The sequence below is a fragment of the Stegodyphus dumicola genome, chromosome 11 (assembly GCF_044657685.1).
Source record: "Stegodyphus dumicola isolate Sdum_Otavi_A_Nest chromosome 11, ASM4465768v1".
Lineage (NCBI taxonomy): Eukaryota > Metazoa > Arthropoda > Arachnida > Araneae > Eresidae > Stegodyphus > Stegodyphus dumicola.
Window position 1 is genome coordinate 167344573 of NC_140778.1, and position 16594 is coordinate 167361166.

A 16594-nucleotide genomic window follows, 5' to 3' on the forward strand; every position below is an offset into this window, starting at 1 on the left:
ATATTGTTCAATAAAAAACATCTGTTCTTATCAGCTTAATATCTGATACGACGTCGACATGACGTCAAGATATTAAACTAATTTTTGCAGATAGGCTTGTGGTTAGGAATTTATTCCGCCCTCGCCACGGGTTGGCCTGCTATGGCACTACTTGCAGGATACGGCCCACAATATATCCAAAAAGCAGAAACTTCACTCACCCACTGCATCCTCAGGAAAACGTCCTTTTAAAATGGCCCCTTCAAATTTCAGAAAACCGAAGGTCTGACAACATCATACCTTTGTACGAGTGTGCGGCGACCTGCCTTTTTTTTAACTCGGGCCCCTCGTTCTTTTCCTCGGAATGGGAACATTCTGGAGCCTCGGGTTTAACCCTCGTTCTTTTCAGTGTCAAGTTCTGGTTTCTGTAAATACGAAGTTTTATTCGTATTTACAGAAATCCCATAAAATCCACATTTCTTTCCCCGTACTGTTAACAACTTACTCATTCTGTCTGACTGATTGAAGGAAGATCGGCCTCGAAATATCACTCAAATTTCATTTGCAGTAACATTTTTGTCTCATTTCATGTAAGTTTGAGAGAATTCCTATTCACATTTGCCAGATCTTTCCCACTACAGCGCGCGTATACACATTGCTTCTTTCAACACACGAGCCTTTTTATTGTAAATAACTCTCAAAAGGGTGTAAAATGTTTGTAGGCACACTGCAGCAACAAAGATTTTTCTGTCTGTTTCCTAATGTTTTGTTTGTCTCTGTATGATTTCTAAACGCCAGCTAATTGTAATGGTCTACAATTATTGTTAAGGATTGTTGTATTTATGTTTTTATTCATTCATTCATTTATTTTGTTGGCACATTAATATTAACAAACGGGAAAATGCCAATAGATGGCTGCACTATGCAGGAAGCAGTTTATTCTGAGTTTTGAGATGGCTTGCCCGCCACTAGTGTGGAAGTGTAGAATACAAAGTAATCATTAATTGTAAATTAAAAAGTACTGTTTTATTGTACATATTACAAATGAATTTGTAAAGTGTTTTTTGTAATTTTTCTGTTTGTTTAATTGTTTTAAGTTCCTAATATTTCACTCTGTGTTTTCAAGTGCAACGTTTGAACTGAAGAGAGAGAGAGAGAGAGTATCTCTGAGTTGGAAACCATGTGCTGGACTGTGCATGTCGAGTTTGTGTCAATCAAACTCTGGCATTATGTAATGCAGTTTTGGCTGATAAATTTTACTGTCTCAATATTTGTTTAATCACAAAAAATAATTTCTTCCCAAGCATGGGCATTCGATAACTCCAGGAATATTTATTTATTTATTTTTGGTTTTGCTATTTTTATTGCCTTTGTAATTACATTTGTTTTATATTCACCTGCAGTGAAGAATGAGATTTTTCGGAGGAGGAAGCTACTCCAGAGAAATGAACACTTTCATGAATATTTCATTGTCCTCTTTTCCCATCTGAAAAAAAATTGAGAAAATACGAGAATATTATGTTGCATGGTGCATAAGCTTATAAAAGCTGGAGGAAAACACCGGAATTCAGTTGTTTACTTACTGCTGTTATTGACTGTAGCGATTTCGCGTTGAGATCGGATTAACTTTTTCTACTTTGAATTTTGTTCCGGCCAACGTTTCCGTAAAACGTCCAATATAACTACTGTAAGTTATTGCGATATTGTAGAAATATCTGTGAGGATATTTCAGCATTGTGGTTCATTTGCTGTAGTAAGAATAAAATTTGCAATTGAATCTTGAATGAAATGAACTTTTGACGTCCTTGGCTTTTTAAAACTAGCCCCGCCCAAGGAGGAGGGGACTGACGCCTCCAGAATGGGAACATTAGAAAGGACCGCAAAATGATCCACTTGACTAGACAGAAATTGGTCATCCTTGTACACCTCTTTTTTTGTAACACAGGAGGAGGATGAAATAACGACATATCATAAAAAACCCCCAAGCAGCACTCGCTAACCTGAGTCTTCTGCACCCCCTTCTCCCCCTGCACGAATGCTCAGGACTTTTGAAATATGAAAAATTGAAAGTGAATTCATCACGCCAGAGAATTCTGCATCGCTTCTCGGCCTCTTGGCTAAGATCAAAGTGTAGTATCTGTTCTTATCAGCTTAATATCTGATACGACGTCGACATGACGTCAAGATATTAAACTAATTTTTGCAGATAGGCTTGTGGTTAGGAATTTATTCCGCCCTCGCCACGGGTTGGCCTGCTATGGCACTACTTGCAGGATACGGCCCACAATATATCCAAAAAGCAGAAACTTCACTCACCCACTGCATCCTCAGGAAAACGTCCTTTTAAAATGGCCCCTTCAAATTTCAGAAAACCGAAGGTCTGACAACATCATACCTTTGTACGAGTGTGCGGCGACCTGCCTTTTTTTTAACTCGGGCCCCTCGTTCTTTTCCTCGGAATGGGAACATTCTGGAGCCTCGGGTTTAACCCTCGTTCTTTTCAGTGTCAAGTTCTGGTTTCTGTAAATACGAAGTTTTATTCGTATTTACAGAAATCCCATAAAATCCACATTTCTTTCCCCGTACTGTTAACAACTTACTCATTCTGTCTGACTGATTGAAGGAAGATCGGCCTCGAAATATCACTCAAATTTCATTTGCAGTAACATTTTTGTCTCATTTCATGTAAGTTTGAGAGAATTCCTATTCACATTTGCCAGATCTTTCCCACTACAGCGCGCGTATACACATTGCTTCTTTCAACACACGAGCCTTTTTATTGTAAATAACTCTCAAAAGGGTGTAAAATGTTTGTAGGCACACTGCAGCAACAAAGATTTTTCTGTCTGTTTCCTAATGTTTTGTTTGTCTCTGTATGATTTCTAAACGCCAGCTAATTGTAATGGTCTACAATTATTGTTAAGGATTGTTGTATTTATGTTTTTATTCATTCATTCATTTATTTTGTTGGCACATTAATATTAACAAACGGGAAAATGCCAATAGATGGCTGCACTATGCAGGAAGCAGTTTATTCTGAGTTTTGAGATGGCTTGCCCGCCACTAGTGTGGAAGTGTAGAATACAAAGTAATCATTAATTGTAAATTAAAAAGTACTGTTTTATTGTACATATTACAAATGAATTTGTAAAGTGTTTTTTGTAATTTTTCTGTTTGTTTAATTGTTTTAAGTTCCTAATATTTCACTCTGTGTTTTCAAGTGCAACGTTTGAACTGAAGAGAGAGAGAGAGAGAGTATCTCTGAGTTGGAAACCATGTGCTGGACTGTGCATGTCGAGTTTGTGTCAATCAAACTCTGGCATTATGTAATGCAGTTTTGGCTGATAAATTTTACTGTCTCAATATTTGTTTAATCACAAAAAATAATTTCTTCCCAAGCATGGGCATTCGATAACTCCAGGAATATTTATTTATTTATTTTTGGTTTTGCTATTTTTATTGCCTTTGTAATTACATTTGTTTTATATTCACCTGCAGTGAAGAATGAGATTTTTCGGAGGAGGAAGCTACTCCAGAGAAATGAACACTTTCATGAATATTTCATTGTCCTCTTTTCCCATCTGAAAAAAAATTGAGAAAATACGAGAATATTATGTTGCATGGTGCATAAGCTTATAAAAGCTGGAGGAAAACACCGGAATTCAGTTGTTTACTTACTGCTGTTATTGACTGTAGCGATTTCGCGTTGAGATCGGATTAACTTTTTCTACTTTGAATTTTGTTCCGGCCAACGTTTCCGTAAAACGTCCAATATAACTACTGTAAGTTATTGCGATATTGTAGAAATATCTGTGAGGATATTTCAGCATTGTGGTTCATTTGCTGTAGTAAGAATAAAATTTGCAATTGAATCTTGAATGAAATGAACTTTTGACGTCCTTGGCTTTTTAAAACTAGCCCCGCCCAAGGAGGAGGGGACTGACGCCTCCAGAATGGGAACATTAGAAAGGACCGCAAAATGATCCACTTGACTAGACAGAAATTGGTCATCCTTGTACACCTCTTTTTTTGTAACACAGGAGGAGGATGAAATAACGACATATCATAAAAAAACCCCAAGCAGCACTCGCTAACCTGAGTCTTCTGCACCCCCTTCTCCCCCTGCACGAATGCTCAGGACTTTTGAAATATGAAAAATTGAAAGTGAATTCATCACGCCAGAGAATTCTGCATCGCTTCTCGGCCTTTTGGCTAAGATCAAAGTGTAGTAAATCGGTCGAGTTGCCGATACTTTTTCATCTTTTTTTGGTCACTTCTTACTGTTTTTACAGGTAGACTGGTGGCTAAAGATGTTTCCTGTTTCTAGGCCTCGCCCACCGCCTGGAGTTCGGAGCCCTGGAAGACGCTCACCGTCTCCTGAAGCCAGTTTTGGAGTCCTGGATGCCGGAGCAGGTTCCCATACGGTGCATGGAGTCCCTGGAGACGTTCCTGTTGTAGCTGTTGACCGTGGAGTGCCTGCCGTTCCCGCTGGAGGTCCTGTTGCTGGATCCATTGGAACCTGTTCCCGTGCTGTTCATGGAGTCCCTGGAGCAGCTGTTGACCATGGAGTGCCCGCCGTTCCCGCTGGAGCTATCCCTGGATCCAATGGAGTCGTCCCTCTTGCTCCGGGATCAGCCGCTGATGCTTCCCAAGCCATCCCTGGATCTATTGGAGCCTCTCCTGGTGCGCCTGATGCAGAAGCTGAGGCCCCCGGATTGTCTGAGGCCATTCCTGCCTACCCTGGAGCTTCTGAAGACATCCCTGTGACGGCCGGAGCCTTCCCGGTTGCATCTGTCCCTGGATTGATCCAATCCGTTCCGGCTACTTCCCAAGTCGCCGCTGCAGACCATGGATCCTCCGATGGAAACTCTTGTGTCGTCGCTGGATCTGCCGGAGCTATTCCTGCCCTTGGAGCGAGTGCCTCTCCCGAAATTGCCACTGGAGGTTCCAGAGCTGTTCCTGCATCTTCTAGTGCCACTGCTCATCCTGGAGTCGCCGCTGTGGTCCCTAGTGCCACGCCTTGCCTGCCCGGAGCCGGCTCGTCTGCCAGGAGTGTGCCCACCTACTACTACGGGAGTATCGCCACTAGTGAAGCCACGCCCACCGGGTCGTCCTCCTTGCCCAGACACGTGCCAGCTTTCGTTACACCCTCTGGACCGCCCCTTTCCAAAGGTGGACACTTACGCCAACTGTTGGATAGAATTCAAGCCAAGACTTCTGGCTGCACACCGCTCCTACCTGTGGTCACTTGTCAACCTAGTGAACGAAGGACACCAGAGGGTTCATCACTCGCCAAGTCTGCTCACACGTCCTCCTCTGCCAAGGACACGCCCACCACACCCCAGTCTACATTCGCATGCTACGTCTGCGGATTGGAGTGTACGAGCAGAAGGGGCCTCAGAAGGCATACAAGGACGCACGTGCAGGAGAAAGACAGTCAGCTCCACCCACCTCCTGACAGAAGGGTAGCTGCGAGCATTCCTGGGTCATTGATCTCGCCCGTATGTCATCATACACGGGCTCGGACGGCGGCTGGTCATGCCTGCTCATCGAACACACTCACGATCTCACCCCCACGCACTTACGCTGAAGCTCTTTCTTCGCCATCCATGAGAGAGAGTTCTGCTCATCCTGCTTCAACCGGTCCTCTCTGCGCAGTGATCACCTCCACCGCGGGGACGGAGTCTCTGACGTCCAACGTACCTGCTAAATCCAAGGTGTTTCCTGCGGAGAACACAAGGAACTTGCTGCCACCTTCGGAGACGTCAATCCCGTCGACACCATACTTCACCCTCCCGGCCAGGAATTCTACTCCCACCGTCATACCTGGACCAAAGACTAATGCTTCCACACCTCAACTGGCGTCTGCCGTCACCTGCCCGGATTGTGGTCGCTCCTGCCTGAATAAGAAACAGCTGCGGTCCCATCGTCACCTCCGTCACAGACAGGCTCCGCCTCCCACCTCTCCTGGAGACGATGACTTTACCTCCTCAACTCCTGAGACACTGACTGACGCCGCTTCTTCACCGCCCGCTGCTCCTGCACCAGGCCCCGTCCACACGGACTGCACTGCCTCTGGCTCAACAGACGCTGCTCCTCAACCTGCTTTAACTGCCACTGTCCCGGTGACCACTTCGCCTAGTAAAGACCTACCTGGTGAATCCGATGTCGCACCTCAAGTACCCTGCCAGACACGCTTGGATACTACCTCCAGCGCTGGAGACACGACTGATGCGGACGTCCTCATCCTATGCCTCACTCCCTCAGAAAGGACTGATCTGCTCTCTACTGAATTGCCCGCACCAGACAGCAATGTAATACGCTCACATGCTGCTACGACTTCTACTGAGCAAATTGCACCTGGCCCACGTCCTAGCAGGCCATTGCAGAACCTGTCAGTGAGGGAGCCTTTGCCTATGCCCACTCATGTGGAGAATCATGAGTCCTGCCCAGAGACATCCTGCCGACGTGACTCTATTGTCCATCTACTCTTCCCGATGCAAGACACACTCCACTGCACCGAAAGGGACTGCCATAGGACATTCCATTCGAAACGCTGGACCCAACTCCGCCACTCGCTCTGCAGACACCTCTTGTACACACATGGCATAGATGTTGCTAGCACTCGGAACTGGTGTGCACACTGCCTATTGCCCATCGCCGTTAAGGTCTCGACCCATCAATGCTTTAGAGACCGGCCCGTAGTCGTCGAATCGGGCATTCAACATCGTTGGAGATGTACCCAGTGCGACTTCTCATGCCAAACACGGGGTGGATTCCTTAACCACCAAGCACGCCACCGACGTGAACGGCAGCGCTTACTCCAGCCACCTCTAGTGACGCCTCTCCTTCCCTCCACCTCGGCAAGACGACAGGCACGGACTGCACGATTCCGTACATCTCGCCAAGATGATGCTAGAACTGATGGACCTTCCACTGCCTACCAATCGACAAGTGCAACAGACCCTAATACCTTGCCCTATCAAGAGGATGCCGCACCTCCAGGAACAGACATGAGGACTACCCCACAGGTTGATGCGCCTTTGACTGACAATCTGGGAACCAACCCTTCCTTTGAAGAACACTCCCCGGAGCCGTCCTTCCCGGATTCGCCTTCACCTACCGGTCCTACAGTTACACCCGACTCACCGGTTCCAGAAGCCGTATCGGATGATGCCGAGAGATCTCCACTGGGTGGTGTAGAAATACAAGTCACGTCCCCCCTTGAACACTTCGTAGAACGACTGGAAGAGTTTTCCGACCCGATGACCACTGAGCAGTGGGATGCCTTTTCCACGTTACTTGACGAGATCTTGATGGCCGCCGCGAGTGCAGTTCGTCTTCCTCCCGCTAGCGAGGATGTAACTGGAAACAACAACAATTCCGCCAAGATACGTGATGACCCAAAGTTGCTCCAGAAACTCTACCGTCGTAACCGACGCAGAGCGGTCCGACTGATTTGCGGGGATGATTCACAGAGATGCCCAATTGGAAGACAGGATATACAAGATCACTTTGCTGCTGCCCTATGCAACAACCGAGTTGACACCTCAGTGTACACCTCACCATCCCCTCTCCCCAGAGAACTTGACCTCTCTCCATTTTCTCCTGCAGAGATCGCAAGGAAACTCTATTCAGCTGAAAACTCGGCACCCGGACACGATCGACTCTCATACAACCATTGGAAGGCCGTTGATCCGGACTGTACAGTACTCGCAGCCATCTTCAACATCTGCTTGAAAGCTAGGAAAGTCCCTGCAGCTTGGAAAGACTCTCGTACTATCCTGTTACCCAAAGGGGGTGACCCGTATAACATCAAAAACTGGCGTCCTATCTCGCTGAGTGTTACGATTGCCAAGCTGTTCTGTGGTTGCCTGGCACGACGGTTCACTTCTTGGCTCATCGACAACTGCATCCTCTCCCCGTCACAGAAGGGATTTCTACCCTTCGACGGGGTGTTTGAAAATAACTTCGTTGTTCAGCAGAGAATCCAGCTAGCACGGACCAGCCAATCTGACACCTGCCTGGCGTCATTGGACCTATCCAATGCCTTCGGATCCGTGCCCCACGATGCAATTTTTGCTGCGCTTCGAGCCTCTGGAGTTGGGAATCATTTCACCGAGCTGATACAGGAGCTGTACACGGATGCGTCCACACGCGTCTTCACAGAGGAAGGCCCCACGGATCCAATTCCAATTGACATCGGAGTACGTCAGGGTTGCCCCCTAAGTGGGCTGTTGTTCAACTTGACCATCAACCCGATACTTGTCGCAGTCCAAGGGCAAAGTCCTCTACACCGCATACTGGCGTATGCCGACGACCTACTGCTACTCGCGCCCTCCCCTGCGGAGCTGCAAACTCAACTCAATCTGACGCACAACCTGGTTGGAAAGCTTGGCCTCTACATCAACCCCAGAAAATGCTTCTCCCTACATATCTCCGGAGCTCGCCCAACGGGTGTCCGCCACTCTCAGTTCTCGATCGACGGCACTGCCATCAGGTGTCTTCGTGAGGGTGAAGGTGAGGAATTTTTGGGGAAACCAATTGGATTCAACCAACCACCGGACATCGAGGCACTCAATACTTACCTACAGAAATGCGAGATGATCCTGAATTCCTCACTTGCTCCCTGGCAGCGCATTGACGCGCTCAAATCCTTTGTGTTTCCATCAATGGATTTTGATATGAGGACGGCCCGGTTGAAGAAAACCGACTGGGCAAAGATTGACTCACATGTGCGCCCGCTACTAAAGAGGACTCTCAACCTACCTCCCGAGGCGGCAAATGAATATCTTTACGGCGCGAAGGAATCTGCATGCTTTGGTATCCCGCTGGCTGCCGAAAGCTCAGATATAGCAAGGATTGACAGCGCTTTCAAGTTGCTCACTTCATTGGACCCTGGGATACAACAGCTCGCTTGGGAGGACCTTACGCGACTTGTAAGTGGACGACTGAAAAGGGTTCCTTCCTTCTCTGAGATTGCAGCTTTCCTTTCGGGATGTGACGAAGACTTTCCCAGGAGCACCTCCAACCCAATTTCATCAGTTTGGTCCGCGGCCAGAAGCGCAGCCCGTCGCCTAAAAGTCACGTGGACAATTTCTGACGACCACACTGTGGAGATCTCTCATGACGGTACCACCATAACAGCCGGCAAGCGACGCCTTGTATTCCGCACCCTGCGGAATGCCATCAAGAAATCCCGCGCAGAGAAACTCATCACTTATCCCAACCAGGGCAAGGCGATGGAATGCGCAGCGGCTGCCAAAGCAAGCTCTCACTTTTTCCGGAACGGGGCATTTACACGATTCGCCGACTGGCGATTTATACATCGTGCAAGGCTAAACCTCGTCCCCCTGAACGGTGTTCGTCGCAATGTGAATGGCTCCCGTGGCTGCAGAAGATGCAACTTTGAGCTCGAGACCCTCCCGCATGTCCTCTGCCACTGCATGAGATACAGCCGTCTCTACCAAGCGAGGCACAATGCAGTGGTAGAGAGGATTAAAAAGGCAGCCAGTGGAAGGTGGCAGCTCCTCTCCGAGAACCGGCCAGTCAGAGGACTCCCGCTACGCCCGGACATCATCCTAACAAGAGACAACGCATGCCTCATCCTAGACATAACAGTTGCTTTTGACAACCGTCGGTCTTCATTTGATGCTGCTCGCCGAGAGAAGATGAACAAGTACCGTCCGCTAATCGAAGCACTGAAATCTACATACAACGATGTGCGCGTAGAAGCAATTGTAATCGGAGCACTAGGATCATGGGATCCAAACAACGATAAAGTTCTCAGCAGGATCTGCAGCAGGAAGTACGCATCACTTATGCGAAAGCTCATCGTAAGTGAAACAATAAGTAAATCAAGGGATATCTATGTGGAGCATCTCACGGACGTCAGACAGGAGAACTGGTAAATTTAACATGGACTCACTGAACTATCCGATTAAGTGTTCACAAAGTACAAACCCCCGAAATATGTAAGTAGAAAGAAAAACCTAGTATGTTGTACATAAGTGCTTGGTTCTGAAAATAGTTGTTGTACATATCTGCTTCGCTCTGTAAATAATTGTAAATAGAAAATTAATGTATAATAGAATTGTAAAATGATATTTCTGCCACGCAAATATCATTCTTCTGTAAAGTGGCCAAAAATATTGTTCAATAAAAAACATCTGTTCTTATCAGCTTAATATCTGATACGACGTCGACATGACGTCAAGATATTAAACTAATTTTTGCAGATAGGCTTGTGGTTAGGAATTTATTCCGCCCTCGCCACGGGTTGGCCTGCTATGGCACTACTTGCAGGATACGGCCCACAATATATCCAAAAAGCAGAAACTTCACTCACCCACTGCATCCTCAGGAAAACGTCCTTTTAAAATGGCCCCTTCAAATTTCAGAAAACCGAAGGTCTGACAACATCATACCTTTGTACGAGTGTGCGGCGACCTGCCTTTTTTTTAACTCGGGCCCCTCGTTCTTTTCCTCGGAATGGGAACATTCTGGAGCCTCGGGTTTAACCCTCGTTCTTTTCAGTGTCAAGTTCTGGTTTCTGTAAATACGAAGTTTTATTCGTATTTACAGAAATCCCATAAAATCCACATTTCTTTCCCCGTACTGTTAACAACTTACTCATTCTGTCTGACTGATTGAAGGAAGATCGGCCTCGAAATATCACTCAAATTTCATTTGCAGTAACATTTTTGTCTCATTTCATGTAAGTTTGAGAGAATTCCTATTCACATTTGCCAGATCTTTCCCACTACAGCGCGCGTATACACATTGCTTCTTTCAACACACGAGCCTTTTTATTGTAAATAACTCTCAAAAGGGTGTAAAATGTTTGTAGGCACACTGCAGCAACAAAGATTTTTCTGTCTGTTTCCTAATGTTTTGTTTGTCTCTGTATGATTTCTAAACGCCAGCTAATTGTAATGGTCTACAATTATTGTTAAGGATTGTTGTATTTATGTTTTTATTCATTCATTCATTTATTTTGTTGGCACATTAATATTAACAAACGGGAAAATGCCAATAGATGGCTGCACTATGCAGGAAGCAGTTTATTCTGAGTTTTGAGATGGCTTGCCCGCCACTAGTGTGGAAGTGTAGAATACAAAGTAATCATTAATTGTAAATTAAAAAGTACTGTTTTATTGTACATATTACAAATGAATTTGTAAAGTGTTTTTTGTAATTTTTCTGTTTGTTTAATTGTTTTAAGTTCCTAATATTTCACTCTGTGTTTTCAAGTGCAACGTTTGAACTGAAGAGAGAGAGAGAGAGAGTATCTCTGAGTTGGAAACCATGTGCTGGACTGTGCATGTCGAGTTTGTGTCAATCAAACTCTGGCATTATGTAATGCAGTTTTGGCTGATAAATTTTACTGTCTCAATATTTGTTTAATCACAAAAAATAATTTCTTCCCAAGCATGGGCATTCGATAACTCCAGGAATATTTATTTATTTATTTTTGGTTTTGCTATTTTTATTGCCTTTGTAATTACATTTGTTTTATATTCACCTGCAGTGAAGAATGAGATTTTTCGGAGGAGGAAGCTACTCCAGAGAAATGAACACTTTCATGAATATTTCATTGTCCTCTTTTCCCATCTGAAAAAAAATTGAGAAAATACGAGAATATTATGTTGCATGGTGCATAAGCTTATAAAAGCTGGAGGAAAACACCGGAATTCAGTTGTTTACTTACTGCTGTTATTGACTGTAGCGATTTCGCGTTGAGATCGGATTAACGTTTTCTACTTTGAATTTTGTTCCGGCCAACGTTTCCGTAAAACGTCCAATATAACTACTGTAAGTTATTGCGATATTGTAGAAATATCTGTGAGGATATTTCAGCATTGTGGTTCATTTGCTGTAGTAAGAATAAAATTTGCAATTGAATCTTGAATGAAATGAACTTTTGACGTCCTTGGCTTTTTAAAACTAGCCCCGCCCAAGGAGGAGGGGACTGACGCCTCCAGAATGGGAACATTAGAAAGGACCGCAAAATGATCCACTTGACTAGACAGAAATTGGTCATCCTTGTACACCTCTTTTTTTGTAACACAGGAGGAGGATGAAATAACGACATATCATAAAAAACCCCCAAGCAGCACTCGCTAACCTGAGTCTTCTGCACCCCCTTCTCCCCCTGCACGAATGCTCAGGACTTTTGAAATATGAAAAATTGAAAGTGAATTCATCACGCCAGAGAATTCTGCATCGCTTCTCGGTCTTTTGGCTAAGATCAAAGTGTAGTATCTGTTCTTATCAGCTTAATTTGTGCACTTATTTTATTTTTACTTTTACAGTGGTGACTATGCTGATGGACTAACTTCACTCTTCTGGAGGGCGGAGCTAAGGCGGAGCCAACGCTGTCTGTAAGTATGTTTTTTGCTTTATTTCCCTCTTTTCCCATTGACGCTTGATGGTTCGAATACGTTCTTTACTTGCGTTCAATGGGGCCCTTTCCTGTCCCCTGCGAGCGAGCAGGTTGCCTGTGAGTGAGCGGTTCTTTCCCGTCTCCACTGAATAAGCTGCGTGCAGCTTACTTTGGTGTTTGTACGGGTCTCTCCTTTCCCTCCCCTTTTCTTTCTGTCTCGGCTGTTTTACAGTTCTTTCAGTAAGGAAGTGGTCTCTTTTCTATTACTTCTCGCTTTTCATTTCGGAAAGCACTGCTTGCAGTGTCTTTCTCGTTGTGATTAGCTCTTTTCTTCCTCTCCGCTACCCTACCCTTTGTGGTGGGCGTGTATACTCCTTCGTTTCTTCCTCTTCGCTCTGTCTTCTTATCCTCCTCGACCCGTCTCTCTCTTCTCCCTTCCTATTTTTTTTTAAGGTCGACCCTTGGTTCCGTCGAACGCTCTTGCTCTCTGGTGCCGCTTTGATCTTGCCAGTTCTACTTGTCTGTGCCCTGTCTGTGACTCCCATGCAGATATGTCTTCACAAGACCTTCCAGTGCCTGAGAGGCCTCCTCGGATTCGCTCTCCGACTGCTCCTGGATTACCGCCGATGCCTACGACGCCACTTCTGGTGCCGGTTGATGACTATGCTTCGTGGAAGTCCCCTGCGCGACCTTCATCTTCCAGTGTTGTTCACACGCCTGCAACTGATGCCACGCCCCCTGCTGGTACTTCATGCTCTGTGCCTAGTCGACATGTGGCTGCTTCCGTCACACCGTCTGGACCACCCCTGCTGCGAAGTGGTCACCTGCGCCAGCTGCTTGCGAGAATCACTGCTAAGACTCCCTCACCGGTCCTTTCCCACGCTGAAACCTTGCTACCGGGCCCTTCATCCAGTGCTGTGACTGACACATCGCCTCGCTTGGCTTCCTCACATGCTTGCCTGGATGATGACCGTGTTCCTGTCGGGACTCCTGACTGCCATTCGGAGTTTTCTTGCTACGTTTGCGGTATGATCTTCTCGAATGCGAAACGCCTGCAGACTCACATGCTGACGCATGACTCCGCCCACTCTGGGACTGTTCAGACGACTGTTGACACTGTTTCTGACCTGCCTGCTCACTCTCCTGTTTGCCATCATACGCGTGCTCGTGCAGCCGCCGGCCATGCATGCTCCTCCCTCACTTCGCCGCCTGCCATGGTTCTTTCCGCTGCTGCCTCGTCGTCCACAGATACGCCCTGCTTGCATCAGGAATCTGCGCCTGCCGGTCAGCCTACTTCTGGGACTCCTGCTTCCATGACTCTGCCTCACCTGGTTTCCTGCACCCCTGAAGATGCTTCGGTTCCTACATCTCCGACTTTTCCGTGTCCTGAATGTGGTAGACCCTGCCTGAACAAGAAGCAGTTACGTTTCCACAGATATCGTCGTCATGGACTGACCAGGCTCTCTGCCTCTCCGGGAGAGAATGACTTTACCGATGTTGGTACTTCTTCGCTACCTGCTTCTAATGCACTTCGCGTCACCAGCACATCACCGTCCACCTCGTTGGAGCCTCCTCCTATTGGACCGCAGGGCCCGCCGTCTACATGCCGTATCGACTCCTTTCTTCATCTGGTCTTCCCCGTCAAAGATGTCTTCGATTGCCCGGAGGTGAACTGCCGTCTTCAGTTCAAGTGTGCTTCTTGGTCCCGGATGAAGAAGTCTCTTGTACGTCACCTTCTTCAAGAGCATCAGCTTCCCATTCTGACGACCATGAAATGGTGTGGTCTCTGCTCATCGTTGCTCGTTAACAAGGTTTCCACGCACTCCTGTTTTAGAGACTCTCCCACTGTGATCCCGTCCGGTGCCTCCTTTAGCTGGAAATGTTCGGAATGCTCGTTTTCCTGCCCATCCAAGAAGGGACTCTTCAATCACGTCTCGTTTCATCAACGGGCTTCCCGAAATGCTGAGTCGAATGCCATTCCCCTTCCTCGGCCTGTGTCTCAAAGATCAAGGACTACGCGTCGGCCTCCACTGACCACCTCCATGTCACGCGCTCCTGCCGCTACCACGCCTGTCGTCAGTGACTCCAGCACGACTCCTCCGCCTGTCGTTGATGTTCCCCCTGCTCTTTCTTCAGCTTCTGTGCCGTTTCCGACTTGTTCTGGCCCCATCCCGCCTCCATGCCCGTCTGGAGTGTCCGACCTGTTTGCTGTGCCTGCCCACACTTCGCCAGCCCAGACGCTCACTACTGGCTCCACCTCTCCTCCTGCTCAGGACTTCGTCGCTCCTGCCCGGATCATTGGGACTCCCTCTCTGCAGACCTCGCCTTCAGGCTCTTCGCCTGCTCTCTCTCTTTCCGCTCCCATGGATGACACTTTGTTGGATTTCCAGCCTGATTCTGACTCTGTCCCGCCTCCTGGGACTGCAGAAGATTCACCTCCGATCTCGTCCACTGATGTCTTGCTGCCACCCGAGTCGCCGCTTCTACAATTTAATGACACTCTCACCCGCCTTCTGACTTCGCCTGTGAATGATGAGTCCTGGTCTGAGTTCGTGGTCTGCCTCGACTACATCATCTCTTCTTCTGCAGAGTTTGTGAAGCTCCCGCCTCCTGTGCCTTTCTCGGGCTCTGTTGCCAGACGCCCTCCTGATGCTTCCAATCCTCGAGTTATCCAGCGGATTTATCGTACTAACAGAAGAAGAGCTCTTCGATTGATCACTTCTAACTCTTCCTCCTTCTGCTCCATCCCTGCTGAAGTACTTGCTTCCTACTTCACTGACAAGTACTCCCATCGTGATGCCGATGTTACAATCTTCACTCAGTGCCCTGCGGATCGCCCTCCTCTGGACTGGTCACCGTTTTCTCCAATGGAAGTTCGTTCTAAACTCCTTGCCTGTGAGAATTCTGCGCCCGGCCCTGACCGGCTCTCTTTTCTGCATTGGAAGGAAGTTGATCCTGATTGTAAAGCTCTATGTGCCATCTTCAACATCTGCATGAAGTTCAAGAAGATTCCTCCTGCCTGGAAGTTATCTCGCACCTTCATGATCCACAAGCATGGTGACGCAGATAATATTGACAACTGGAGACCCATCGCCCTGAGTTCTTCTATATCCAGACTCTTTGCCGGCTGCTTGGCTCGTCGCCTGTCGAACTGGTTGTCATCCAATGATGTGCTTAGTCCGTGCCAGAAGGGCTTTATGGCTCATGATGGAGTATTCGAGCACAACTTCATTGTCAGCAGTCAGCTACAGCTTACCCGACGTTCCAGATCCAGTCTCTGCCTCGCTTCCTTAGATATTTCGAATGCCTTCGGTTCCGTCTCTCACTTGGCCATCTTCTCTGCTCTCGCCTCCTCTGGAGTTGGTGAGGACTTTGTCTCTCTGATCAAGTCTTTTTACAGTGGATCGAGCACTACCTTTCTCTCCAGTGATGGTACGTCTGGCCCTGTGGACATCAATGCCGGTGTACGCCAAGGATGCCCCCTTAGTGGTCTCTTGTTCAATCTTGTTATTGACCCTGTCCTGCGCAGTATTGACACTTCGTCATCTGTTCCGCCCATTCTCGCATACGCTGACGATATCCTTCTGCTGGCCCCATCTCCTGACATCTTGCAAGAAAATCTCCACAGAGTTCATGCTGCCTGCACAAGACTTGGTCTCGCCCTTAACCCCAGGAAGTGTTGCTCCTTACACTTCTCTGCTGTCCGCAGATCAAGGGTTCTTCCGACCACCTTTTGCATTGACAGTACTCCCATCCCTGTCCTTAAGGAATGCGACTTCTTCAGGTTTCTGGGAAAGCCAATTGGGTTCCATCTCCCCCCCGCTCGTGCTCAGCTCCGGGACTTCCTCTCTCTGGCCCAAGACATTGTGAATTCCAAGCTTGCTCCGTGGCAACGGATCAACGCCCTAAAGACCTTCTTCTTTCCTTCGCTCCTCTTTCACATGAGAACATCTCAGCTCTCGAAGGGGGACTGGAAGAAGATAGATGACTTCCTGAAGCCTGCCATCAAGCGTACCCTTAATCTTCCTCCGGAAGCCTCCAACAATTATCTTTATGGTCTTTCCGGACAGGGTGCTTTTGGGATTCCAATCGCTGCCGAGGATGCTGACATTGCCGCTGTGGATGGAGCTTTCAAGTTACTCTGCTCCAAGGACCCCCTGGTTCGCCAACTTGCCTGGGACGATCTGCGAAACTACATCAAGGCACGGATTCATCTTGAGCCCTCCCCAG

The 16594-nt window shown here is 47.3% G+C and overlaps 1 non-coding gene and 4 pseudogenes across 1 annotated transcript; all 5 read left to right on the plus strand.

Moving 5' to 3' along the window:
- Positions 1–174, plus strand: LOC146994657 (U2 spliceosomal RNA; annotated as a pseudogene).
- A 1902-nt stretch (positions 175–2076) lies between these two features.
- Positions 2077–2269, plus strand: LOC146994658 (U2 spliceosomal RNA). The gene has a single exon (XR_015044233.1). It is a non-coding gene; the product is annotated as a U2 spliceosomal RNA (small nuclear RNA).
- A 1902-nt stretch (positions 2270–4171) lies between these two features.
- On the plus strand, positions 4172–4322 carry LOC146994659 (U2 spliceosomal RNA; annotated as a pseudogene).
- A 5805-nt stretch (positions 4323–10127) lies between these two features.
- Positions 10128–10301, plus strand: LOC146994660 (U2 spliceosomal RNA; annotated as a pseudogene).
- Positions 10302–12203: 1902 nt separating this feature from the next.
- Positions 12204–12327, plus strand: LOC146994661 (U2 spliceosomal RNA; annotated as a pseudogene).
- Positions 12328–16594: the final 4267 nt, after the last annotated feature.